We start from the raw sequence: 11,769 nt of genomic DNA, 5'->3' as shown, positions 1-11,769 counted from the left end.
GTCAATACCAGCGGACCCACATCGGAATGGAGGTCCGTCCTTTCAGAACGGAGGTTGGGAGTGTCAGGTACACGTAAATGTGTGTGATAAAACCATCAGCAGCAATAGAACAGACCTGGAGTCTGGTTTTGCTGTTCGCAAACATTATTCAATTAGCAACCACTTAATATAGCATCTTAAACCAGGTAAATCGAAAGTTAGCAGAGTTATGCTGATATAGGCGAATAAAATAAAGATCCCAAACTCATTCAAGTTCGGCTGGCAAGAGTTACAGTCTGACGATGGTCTGTAAGAAAGTTTAGTTCAATCCACAGAACTGAGCTGAGAGAGAGGTATTTGTAATCTGAATAAACAGGGGTCGCTGGTCTTGCCGTTCTAGTCTGAATTCTTCAAGTTAGTCAAATGTGACTCCCCTAAGGGTACCGTCTTCAGTGGAAAATCTACTAACCCAGGCCAGGGTTAAAAACACCGGTAGTTTGCACAGCGTCACCCTTGCACTCACTGTGACGGCCTCTGATCAATCTCACTTGATCGATCCTCGAACCACCCTCGTGTGCACTCGAAGAGTTCATCCAGTGACTCCTTCGTCACCAGCCTCTGTGAGTCTCTTCTGTTTGTCTGCGAGAAAGACAGTTGGCCTTACACACGCTGAACATCAGCTGTCCATCATGTAACTCCTCCTCTCTCTCCATAGCAACTCGGGCAGCAGCAGAAGACAGCTGCTTTTCGCAACACTGTATTCCACATCTCTCTCTCTCTCTCTCTCTCTCTCTCTCTCTCTCTCTCTCTCTCTCTCTCTCTCTCTCTCTCTCTCTCTCTCTCTCTCTCTCTCTCTCTCTGTCTCTCTCTCTCTCTCACTCCATAAAGGCACAGACCATAGCGAATGAAACATAAGATCCCATCACAGGAGGAATTTATTTCCTCACAGTATGGTAAATATGTAGAACAGGTTACACAGGCGACTGTGGAGTCTGACTTTAGATATATTGAAGTCAGAGGTGGACAGATTGTTGATTACTCAGGGCATGAAGGAATACGGTGAAAAGACAGGAGATTGGGGCTGAGGGGGACCTGGATCAGACAAGATGAAATGGCGCAGCAGACTCGATGGCCTAATTCTGCTCCGATATCTCATGGTCTGAGTTTAGGTTCCTGTGTTGCCGGGTGTCAGCATCTCAGTGGATCTGTCCTGGGACCAACCGAGAGTGGGGGAGAGGGAGAGATTGACACAGACGCAGGAGAGGAATAGTAGGAGAAGTAGGAACAACTGAAATGGAGTAGTGGTGCACAGTAAGGGGGAGTCACGGAGTCGGGGTAGGTTTCAGCGGATGGATGGGGTAACATAAAACTGTTCGGATGTCGGAGAGAGAGGAGATGACGGAGACGAAGAAGGTTGTAGTTGAGTAAGTATTCGAGTTGAGAAGTCTCCTTGCTGTTGAAAAAGACGTTCGAAAGGGGCACCAAGTTCGGCTCTGCTCGCCCCCTTCTTTTCTGTGGCCTCTGTCTCGAAGGCCGATGTAAGAATCATCCTTCAGCTGGGTGAACACTCGCAAGTCATCGGGTTCCGAATGTGTACCTGGTAGGTCACTGAAAACCTTTGGCACCAACAGGCTGGATTGTTCAAGGACTCGGTAGTGAGGAAGGCAAATAAAAGGTTCACATTGATTTCCCAGGCAAGGATTTAATTTTAAGGCTCTGGTGTGGCCTCATTTGGAGTGTGCGCAGCTGTCACTTTCAATTTAAAACTCGGACTGACAGTTTCTGCCTGTCACAATCCTTCCTGGAAAGTTTGTAATTCAAGCGCTCGTGCTGAGCACTCAGTGCTCAACCGTAGGAAATCCATTTCCAGCACTGTTGGTTGTGATCCAACACCTCCCAGTATTCTTATGAAACAGCGCTTGGGCTCCAACTTACAAGGTACATCATTGCCAGAAAACAGCCTGGCCGAATCCACATTTGCCAGATCATTCCTGCCGTCAAAAATGTTAGCCTTCATTCAATTTAGAATTATACCCGATGTCATAAATACCCTTTTCCATAATCACCTTGAATCTAATGGCAATATCATCACGAGATGCAAAGTGGTCACCTGCCTTGTTCCATTCCGCAGGAGGAGATCCAGTATTGCACTCTCTGGTTGGAATTATCTACCTACTGATTAAGGAAACTTTCTTGAAAACATTTGAGAAGCTACTCCACTGGTCCTTTCACGGTATGGAGCTCACAGATAATAGCTGTTAAAATTACCCAATATCACAACCTAATGTTTCTCTACAGATTTATTCCTCTGAATCCCCGGGACTATTAGGTAATTGATAATATCGCCCCATGATCGAGATCATACATTTCTTATTCCTCAGTTCCTCCCAAAAAACCTCACCATGACGGGATCCCCAGTCTGCCCTGACTGAGCACCGCCATGACATTTTCCCTGACTGTAAAGCCGCCCCTCACCTTTGATTTATTTGCTCATTAGCGCGACTAAAACAGCCGAAAACCGGAATATTAAGCTAACGGTCCTGCCTCTCCTGCAACCAAGTCTCACTACTGGATACAATGCCATACTTCCAGACTTTGACACCCCGCCCTGAGCTCATCTGCCTTTCGTACAATACTTTCTGCATTGAAACGTAGGCAGCTCGGAACGTGAGTCCCAACAGGCTCAACCTTTTGCTTCCTGACTTCGTCTGAGGCCTGAACGACATCTGTTCCAACAAGCTTTCTTCTATCTGTGATGGCATTAGGGTTTTCATCGACCTGCATTTCTGGTTTAATGTCCACAGCACCCACCTTTTATGGCAGACATTCCCGCTGAGATATTATTTCAACTCAAGTTCATGTGTAAACTGTGAGAGCCGGTCGCTGGCAGAGGAAGTGAAGGAGCTGCGCACGGCAGGCCGTTTTGGCGCGGCCTCCAGGCAGGAGTCTGTGCTGCCCCCCAGTGTTCGCTCGGCAGAAGACAGGCTCTGTTTTGGTCGACTGCAGATATCAGTGGTATTCAGTTGACCGAAGGCTTCAAACTGCGTGTTTCTTTTTCTATTTTATACATATTTCTGTGCCTTCTGCCGTGTTTGAATGCTGACAATGCGTTTTGCACCTTGTTTATGGAGTAACGCTGTCTCGTTTGGCTGTATTCATGGATGTTTATGTGTCGTCCTGACCTGTGAGACATATCTCCACCTGGCTATTTTAACCTGTCTCTCCCGACCAGAGGTGTACAAACTGGTATACCTGTTATTGAGCCGCTTGGCCAGAGGGGGACGCTGTACTTTGCCTGGATGTTTAACCTCTTTGAATCTTCTGACCGTCACCCAGTTTCCTGCGAACTGAACATTCGGTCTATTTTCCTTCCAATATGACCTGACAGAGAATCAGCGTATAACGACAAGATGATGAGAGGCATTGATCGTGTGGATAGTCAGAGGCTTTTTCCCGGGGATGAAATGGTTGCCACAAGAGGACACAGGTTTAAAGTGCTGGGGAGTAGGTACAGAGGAGATGTCAGGAGTAAGTCTTATACTCAGAGAGTGGTGAATGTGTGGAATGGGCTGCCGGCAACGGGAGGTGGAGGCGGACACGATAGGATCTTTTAAGAGGCTTTTGGATAGGTACATGGAGCTTAGAAAAATAGAGGGCTATAGATAAGCCTAGTAATTTTTTTTAAGCTTGGGACGTGTTCGGCACAACATTGTGGGCCGAACGGCCTGCATTGTGCTGTAGGTTTTCTATGTTCCTATATTTCTATCTTTATTTTCTTTTGCTGATGAACCCGCCTTGCGGATTGGTTGTTGTTCAAGCAGACGCGAGGCACTGTTTTAAAATGCACACATTTCCTCTCTCCCGAATTCTGATTGGAGGCTGCCCCATGGTGAAACATTTATGCCTCTTTTACACCGTCAGTCAAACCCTGAGCGGGACTCCTCCATACCATCCCATCATACACACCCGGAGTCAGACGCTGAGCGAGACCCCTCCATACCATCCCATCATACACACCCGGAGTCAGACGCTGAGCGAGACCCCTCCATTCCATCCCATCATACACACCCGGAGTCAGACAAGGAGTGAAGCTGTCTCCGCACTGTCCCAAATTTTCGGAAAAGGAGTGAAGCTCCCACCTACAGTCGTATAACGTATTTCCGGAGACAGAGAGAGACTGTATCTCCCTCCACACTGTCCCATCAAACACTGCTGGGGTCAGACACAGTGAATCTCCCTCCACACTCTCCCATCACACACTGCTGGGGTCAGACACAGTGAATCTCCCTCCACACCTTCCCATCACATACTCCCGGAGTCAGACACAGAGTGAATCTCCCTCCACACCGTCCCATAGCAGATCCCCGGCATCGAACACGTGATACTCCCTCGACACTCTCCCATCACATTCTTTCTGGAGTGAATTCCCTGCTTCCCATCCCTTCATACACTCACGATTCAGATATTGTTTAGTTCAACCGCAACTCCCCAGCTCAATACCCGCACAATCGTATCGCACACTACCCAGGTCAATAGGAGAGCTAAACCCCCTCCGCCCGCCACTCTCCGCTCTCAGCAATCCCCAGCACTCCGCCATCCCAGTCGTCTGGAATTCTGTCCCGGATACTGTGAGTGCGCGTGACAGGATGTGGATTATTCAGCGCGCACGTGCTCCCGGTTTTAATCAGCGACTCCAAATCCAGGGCTGGGGTCCGTCCCTCTGCAACGGGATGATAGACTCCCTCATCCGGAAACCACAGTCGCTAGCAACGTTACCGAGAGACAGGTTGTGTTGAGGAAGCGTGGGTGTGGGGGTGGGGCTGCAGAAGCGCTCAGACAGAATAGGAGAATGGGAATAGACGTGGCAGATAGAATACGGTGCCGGTTATCGTACGGGCATGCAATTTGAGAATAAGAAATAAAAGCATAGAATGTTTTCTAAATGGAAAGTTTTTTTTAAAAAACCCAAGCAAACTTTTCATACTCTATGCCTTCACAGAATGGTTTGGGTCAATTATGACCCGGCCCAAGAATCCCGTCATAACAACTGTCGAAACAAACTTTGAACCAGAGATCTATTTCGAATGTATAAGCAGCTTATCTGACATCAGTAAGTGGGTAATTAATCCTGAATTAATGTTTCGGAAATCTAAAATCCACTTCAGTAGTTTCGGGTCATATTTGACCCGGAGCAGCCTCAATGTATATTAATACTTATTCAATGTTTCAGAGATCTAAAATCCATTTCAATAGATACGGGTCAAATTGACCCAGAACAGCCTCAATGTACACAAATCTGTAGCACCTGTACAAAAGTTTAAGATTTTCAAATATTTCAATGTTTGGGCATTTTGGGTCACTTTAGGAAAAGTCTTCAAATTTCGTCTAAAATGGCATTTGTGCTGTTTTTATTGCTGTCAAATATCAAAACTGGTCAAATTTGATCCGAACAGATTGTAAGGTTTAAAAACAATCTGCGGTTCAGAGGGATTTGGGAGACTTCGTGCAGCTTTCCTAGAAGTTTAGCCTGCAGCTTGAGCCGGTGGTGATGAAGGCAAATGAGATGACAGCATTCATTTCGAGAGGGCTTGGACGTAAAAGCAAGGACGTCATTCTAAGTCTCAATAGGTCACTGGTGATGTCACATTTGGAGTTTTGTGAGCAGGTTTCGATCGCTTATCTCACAGGGGATGTGAGACATTGGAGAGGGTTCACGGGAATGATAACGGGATTGGACGTCGTATTATTGGAGGAGTATTTGACAGCTCCAGGAGACAGAACACCCACACATAGCGATTCAGGAATAGCTTCTTCCCCTGCTTCATCGATTCTTTCAACGCATCAGCAAGAACTCGACATTTCTGCGGTGTTTATTAATTTTTGCAATTTACATTAATTGTACATCTTTGCTCCGTACTGAGGCTTCAAAAGAACAAATTCCAGTCCTTATAAGCTTCAGATAATAATTGAAATAGCGATTCAGGTAGAAAACATCCGATAGGGTGGACAGGACACTTGGCGCGCTGGTCTTCACCAGTCACACCGAGTACAGGAGTCGGGAGGTCACGCTGCCGTGGTACAAGACGTCGGTGAGGCCGCCCTGCTTTAGGAAAAATGTCAGTGAACTGGATATATTGTACAGGGAGTTCTACGGGGATATTGCCGAAACTCGGAGGACTGAGTTATGGTTGGAGGGAGGTAAGTTTGGGACTTTATTCCCTGGAGCGTAATTATAACCTTACAGAATACCATAAACCCGAGTGGAGCACAGACAGAGGGGATGCGGACAGATTTTCACCCAGGGTTGGGTTATCGAGAACTAGAAGGCACAGGATTGAGGTGAGAGTGGATGGAAAGCAGAAAGAGAGGGAAAGATCAGGGAGACCGAGGCTTTAGTGAGAACGGGGAAGGGAGGTAGAGAGTGCCTGGGGGAGGGAAGGGAAGAGAGTTACAAGAGGTGGGTAGACGGAGCAGAGAAAGTGCGTGCGGAGAAAGTTCGAGGGAATAAGGGGAGCTGAGGCGTAGAGAGGAAGGTCGAGGGAACTAGGAAGCGCGGGACGGGGGGAGTGGCGAGAACGAAGGGGATTGACGGCGAGATGGCTTTGTCGGTGTCTGGTGGGGAGAATATGATGGCGCCGAGGAGGAGATGGAGTAGGAGGGAGGGGCAGAGAGGGTGCGGAGCGAATTTGAAAGGATTTAGGAGTGATAGTGAAGGGGAGTGAAAGAGGACAAAATGTGGTGGGTCACTTGATTCATGTCGACTCCACTGGCTGCTGACAGAGATCCTGGATCTTTTCAGGAATATCCGGGAACAAAAGTGCCGACTTCTCGCAGATGAAACGCCGAACACGATCACAAGGGCTACCTCTTAAGTACGACTCGCAGTATATGCAGACGGACGGCCCCGGGGGCTCATTGTGCAGGAGGGCCAAGCTCACATTCCTATCCAAGAGAGTTAAACAATTTCAACAGAGACAAAACAGCTCCAGCAGAGAACCCGAGCCGAGACCGTCCACAAGTTAATCCCATGAAATCGCTCTCACCAAACAGCCTGTGTCAGTCCCCAAACTCATCCCACTAATCCACTCTCTCCCCACAGCCCCGTGTCAGTACCCAGACAAATACCCAGTTACAATGTCTCCCCACAGCCCTTTGTCCCCCAATCAAATCCCACCGAACTTCTTCCTCACCACAGTCCACTGTGAGTCCCCATACGAATCGAACAGGTCCAACTTCTCCCCTCTGATCTGTCTCAGTCCCCGAACAAACCCCACTGTCCCACCGTCTCACCGCAGAGTTATGTCTGTCTCGAAATGAATCCCACTGTTCCACACTCTTTCCTCAGCCCAGTGCCGGAGCCAGGTTAATCCCGTTGCCCCTTCCTCTACCCAGAGCTTCCAGTCTGTCTCCTAACATATCCCACTACACTGCGCTCTCCTCTCAGCCTCTGGTCCGCCTCCAGGCTTATACCACTGGCACTCTCTCCCCCACATCCTTGCGTCAATCCTCAAACTAATCCCGTTAACCCACTGTGTGCCACCGCCCTGTATCGGTCTCCAAACTAATCCAGTTTTCCTTCTCTCACCCCTCAGATCTAAGTCACTAACTAAACTAATCCCAGTGTTGCTCCCACCGCTCACAGCTCGGCGAGTGTCTCCAAAATAACCCCACTGCACCGCGCTCTCTTCAGCGACATGCGTCAGTACCAGAATAATTCCTGTGTACTGATCTTTCGCCGCTGCACCTGCCAGTTTCCGAAATATTCGCACTGCCCTGTCCTTCCTCGACAGACACGTGTCGGTCCCAAAATGCTCCCATTGTACCATTCTACCCCAGTGAATCACACAACCCTATACCTACGTCAGTCTACAAACAAATCCCAAAGCCCCTCCCTGTTCCCACAAAACCACTTCATTAAGTAAACAAACCACATTCCCCACCCCAGAGGTCAGTCCAAATCTCACCCGACTTCGCATTTTCCAATCCAGTATGCATAGTTTAGATGCAAAACTCTGTGCGATACAAAGCTCTGGGAAAATAAAATTATTTCATTAATGCCAAGAATTGAAAGTTATCTACGTAGCTTCTCTCTGTTGATAACAACAGGAATCTGTGATGGTTGGTTCACTCTGTGTATGACCCCGGGTGTGTGTGATGGGACGGTGTGGAGGGAGATTCACTCTGTGTCTGACCCCGGGAGTGTGTGCTGGGACGGTGTGGAGGGAGATTCACTCTGTGTCTGACCCCGGGAGTGTGTGCTGGGACGGTGTGGAGGGAGATTCACTCTGTGTCTGACCCCGGGAGTGTGTGATGAGACGGTGTGGAGGGAGATTCACTCTGTGTCTGTCCCCGGGAGTGTGTGATGGGACGGTGTGGAGGGAGATTCATTCTGTGTCTGACCCCGCTGCTGTGTGATGATTCCTGTGTTACTCTGGGATCTTCTCGTGCTGTGACACATACCGCTTCATCCCTTGAATTGATTTCCAGCAGCCTTGAATCACGGTTTGAACATTCTTGAATCGCTTGGCGGAAAGATGTTTCAAACGTGGATGCGTAATAACACCGGTATTTATTTGTGACCCAGTCCTCGGAACACGTTTGCTCTGAAAATCAGGGACAAGGAGCGGTGACACACCCGGCTGACACACAGAGTAAATTTCCATCCATGCGGTCCCATCGCACACTCCCGGGGTCAGACACAGAGTGAATCTCCACCAACACCGTACCATCACACACTCCCGGGGCCAGACACAGAGTCAATCTCCACCAACACTGTACTATCGCACAAATTACAAGCATCAGTCATAGTGAAGTTCCCTCCAAACCATCCATCTCGCACTACCGGTGTCAAGACACCGAGCGAATTCCGTACCACACTGTCTAATCGCACACGCCCGGGGAGAGACACAGAATCTCCAGTCAGGCACCGATTGAGGCTGCCCCTACCCCTCCGCTGAAACACTCTCAAACTGATGCTCACTCCACACCGTCCTATCACACACTCCCGGGGTCAGACACAGAGTGAATCTCCCTCTGCACCGTCCCATCACACACTCCCGGGGTCAGACACAGAGTAAATCTCCCTCCACACCGTCCCATCGCACACTCCCGGAGTCAGACACAGAGTGAATCTCCCTCCACACCGTCCCATCACACACTCCCGGGGTCAGACACAGAGTGAATCTCCCTCCGCACCGTCCCATCACACACTCCGGGGACAGACACAGAGTGAATCTCCCTCCACACCGTCCCATCACACACTCCCGGGGTCAGACACAGAGTGATTCTCCCTCCACACCGTCCCATCACACACTCCCGGGGCCAGACACAGAGTCAATCTCCACCAACACTGTACTATCGCACAAATTACAAGCATCAGTCATAGTGAAGTTCCCTCCAAACCATCCATCTCGCACTACCGGTGTCAAGACACCGAGCGAATTCCGTACCACACTGTCTAATCGCACACGCCCGGGGAGAGACACAGAATCTCCAGTCAGGCACCGATTGAGGCTGCCTCTACCCCTCCGCTGAAACACTCTCAAACTGATGCTCACTCCACACCGTCCTATCACACACTCCCGGGGTCAGACACAGAGTGAATCTCCCTCTGCACCGTCCCATCACACACTCCCGGGGTCAGACACAGAGTGAATCTCCCTCCACACCGTCCCATCACACACTCCCGGGGTCAGACACAGAGTGAATCTCCATCCACACCGTCCCATCGCACACTCCCGGGGTCAGTCACAGAGTGAATCTCCCTCCGCACCGTCCCATCACACACTCCCGGAGTCAGACACAGAGTGAAGCCCTCTCTGTACCGTCCTGTCACAAAGAGTGAAACTCTCTGTGCACGGTCCCATAACACCCTTCAGAGTTCAGACATTGGGTGAATCTCTCTGGGCACTTCCCATCACACAATCCCGCTGTCAGACACAGAGTGTACCTGGAGCCATACCGACCGACCAAAGAATCTGTAATGTTACCACTCACAATCCGCTGTCAGACTCAGAGTGAATCCACATCCACAACGTCCCATCACACTCTCCTGGATTCAGTGATAGAGTGAAACTTCCTCCACGCAGCCCCATCACACACTCACCGGGTCAAACACACAGTGAATCAGCCTCCACACCATCTCTTCACACACTCCCGATGTCAAGCACAGAGTGACACTTCCTCTCTCCATGACTGCCCTGTGATGAGGAGCGGGTGAAAGAGGGGGATGATGCCTCACCTCTTCTGCTGGTCAAAAGTTCACAGATTTGAGCCTTGGTTTTGTTGACAGATCTGTACGTAGTTTCCATCTCCGTGAACTGGTAACTGAGGTCGCTGTGCATTAGTTTCAGATCGGACAGTGTAGAGTTGAGCACAGAGAGATTCTTGACACAGGTTCTCCGGGAGAGATCCAGTTGGGAATTCTCGGATATCATCGATTGAAGGGTTGAGTTTCTCTCATGGTAGTTTCGGTCGGAGGTGATCTCTGACTGAGGAATCTGTGATACTGAGAGAAATGGTAAAGGATGTTTACACGTGAGTCAGCGTCACGCTACCGAACGGGTCACAGAGAGTGTTGTGTCAATGTCACGGTGAAGGGTGTCACAGTGATGGATGTACTTGTGGCACAGTGAGAGGCGTCGGCGCCACCTTGAGACAGACAGGCAAAAATATTGATCCCGAGGGAAATTGGGTAATCCCGAGGGAAATGAGTGGCGTGTCTGTATCACGCTGAGGGGTATATCAATGTCCCGATGCAGATTTCGTTCATGTTACAATGGGGGTCTATATAAGTATCCTGTCGGTCAATCCGAGTTGCGGTGAGGAACGTGTCGGTGTCACTGTGACAGGTGTTTAGGTGCCCTGGCCCGAGTTGTGCCGGGTCACAATGAAGTGTTTCTCGATGTCACGGCGTGAGAAATCTCAGAGTGAGGAACGTGGAGATGTCACGGTGGGTGGAGTATCTGTGTCATGGTGTGGGGTGTGCTGGTCTCAAAGAGAGGGGTGTGTCTCTGTCACGGTGAGAGGCATGTCATGGCGACGGTGGGTGTGACAGAGTCACGCTGAGGTATACATCGACGTCACGGGGTGTAATACGTAGGTTTTGCTGTGAATTTCGGAGTCGCATTCGCGGTGAGGGGTTTACCTATGTCAGGGTGAGGTGTGGGTAATTGCCTCAGTGAGCGGTGCATCGGTGGTATGTTGAGGGGCGATACCGTCTCGGTAAGGGGTTTTATAGTGAAGCGTGAGTCCTTGTCACGGTGCGGAGCTGGACGGGTCAGGTTGAGGAGCTTATAGATGTCACAGTGAGTGGTGTCTCAGTGTCACAGTAAAGGGGTGTCGGTGTCCCTGCGGTGTTTTACAAAAACAATTTGTTTACAACCTTCCTCCATTTGGAGCCCGTTCGGCTCACCATGGGTCGAGAGCCCGGCAACAGTCACGATAATGACGGACGTAACGAGGCGGAGTAGGCAGATCCTACGGTTCGATCTATTTCCCATGTTCTCTTTCAGTGTGTGGGTGAATTCAGCCGTGTCCCCCACTGGGACTCTTTTCCCCCCACCAGCCGCGGTCTCTCCTTCCACCACGATCACACCTCCCTCTCTCAATCTCAGTTACATTGAGCCTCATCGCTGAGAGTCCAAATCCCTTGACTTCCCAGGGCTGACAAGCGTCTCTCTGATTCCAGAGATTTTGTCACCTCTCCCGAATGTGATCGATTAAGTTGGAACCGTGGGCGTTTGACTGGGTCCCTCAGGGGAGGCTTATCCGGAAGATTATGATACATGG

General features: G+C 49.7%; 1 long non-coding RNA gene across 1 annotated transcript; it reads right to left on the bottom strand.

Annotated features, from left to right (window-relative positions):
• Positions 1-6,598: 6,598 nt before the first annotated feature.
• LOC140720409 (uncharacterized) lies at positions 6,599-8,575 on the bottom strand. Its single transcript, XR_012097174.1, has 3 exons — positions 8,440-8,575; positions 7,944-8,008; positions 6,599-6,921 (listed from the first exon to the last, which is right to left on the bottom strand). It is a non-coding gene; the product is annotated as an uncharacterized lncRNA (long non-coding RNA).
• Positions 8,576-11,769: the final 3,194 nt, after the last annotated feature.

Source organism: Hemitrygon akajei, unplaced genomic scaffold (assembly GCF_048418815.1).
Source record: "Hemitrygon akajei unplaced genomic scaffold, sHemAka1.3 Scf000042, whole genome shotgun sequence".
In the NCBI taxonomy this organism is placed as follows: Eukaryota; Metazoa; Chordata; class Chondrichthyes; order Myliobatiformes; family Dasyatidae; genus Hemitrygon; species Hemitrygon akajei.
This window is presented reverse-complemented; position numbering and strand designations above follow the sequence as displayed.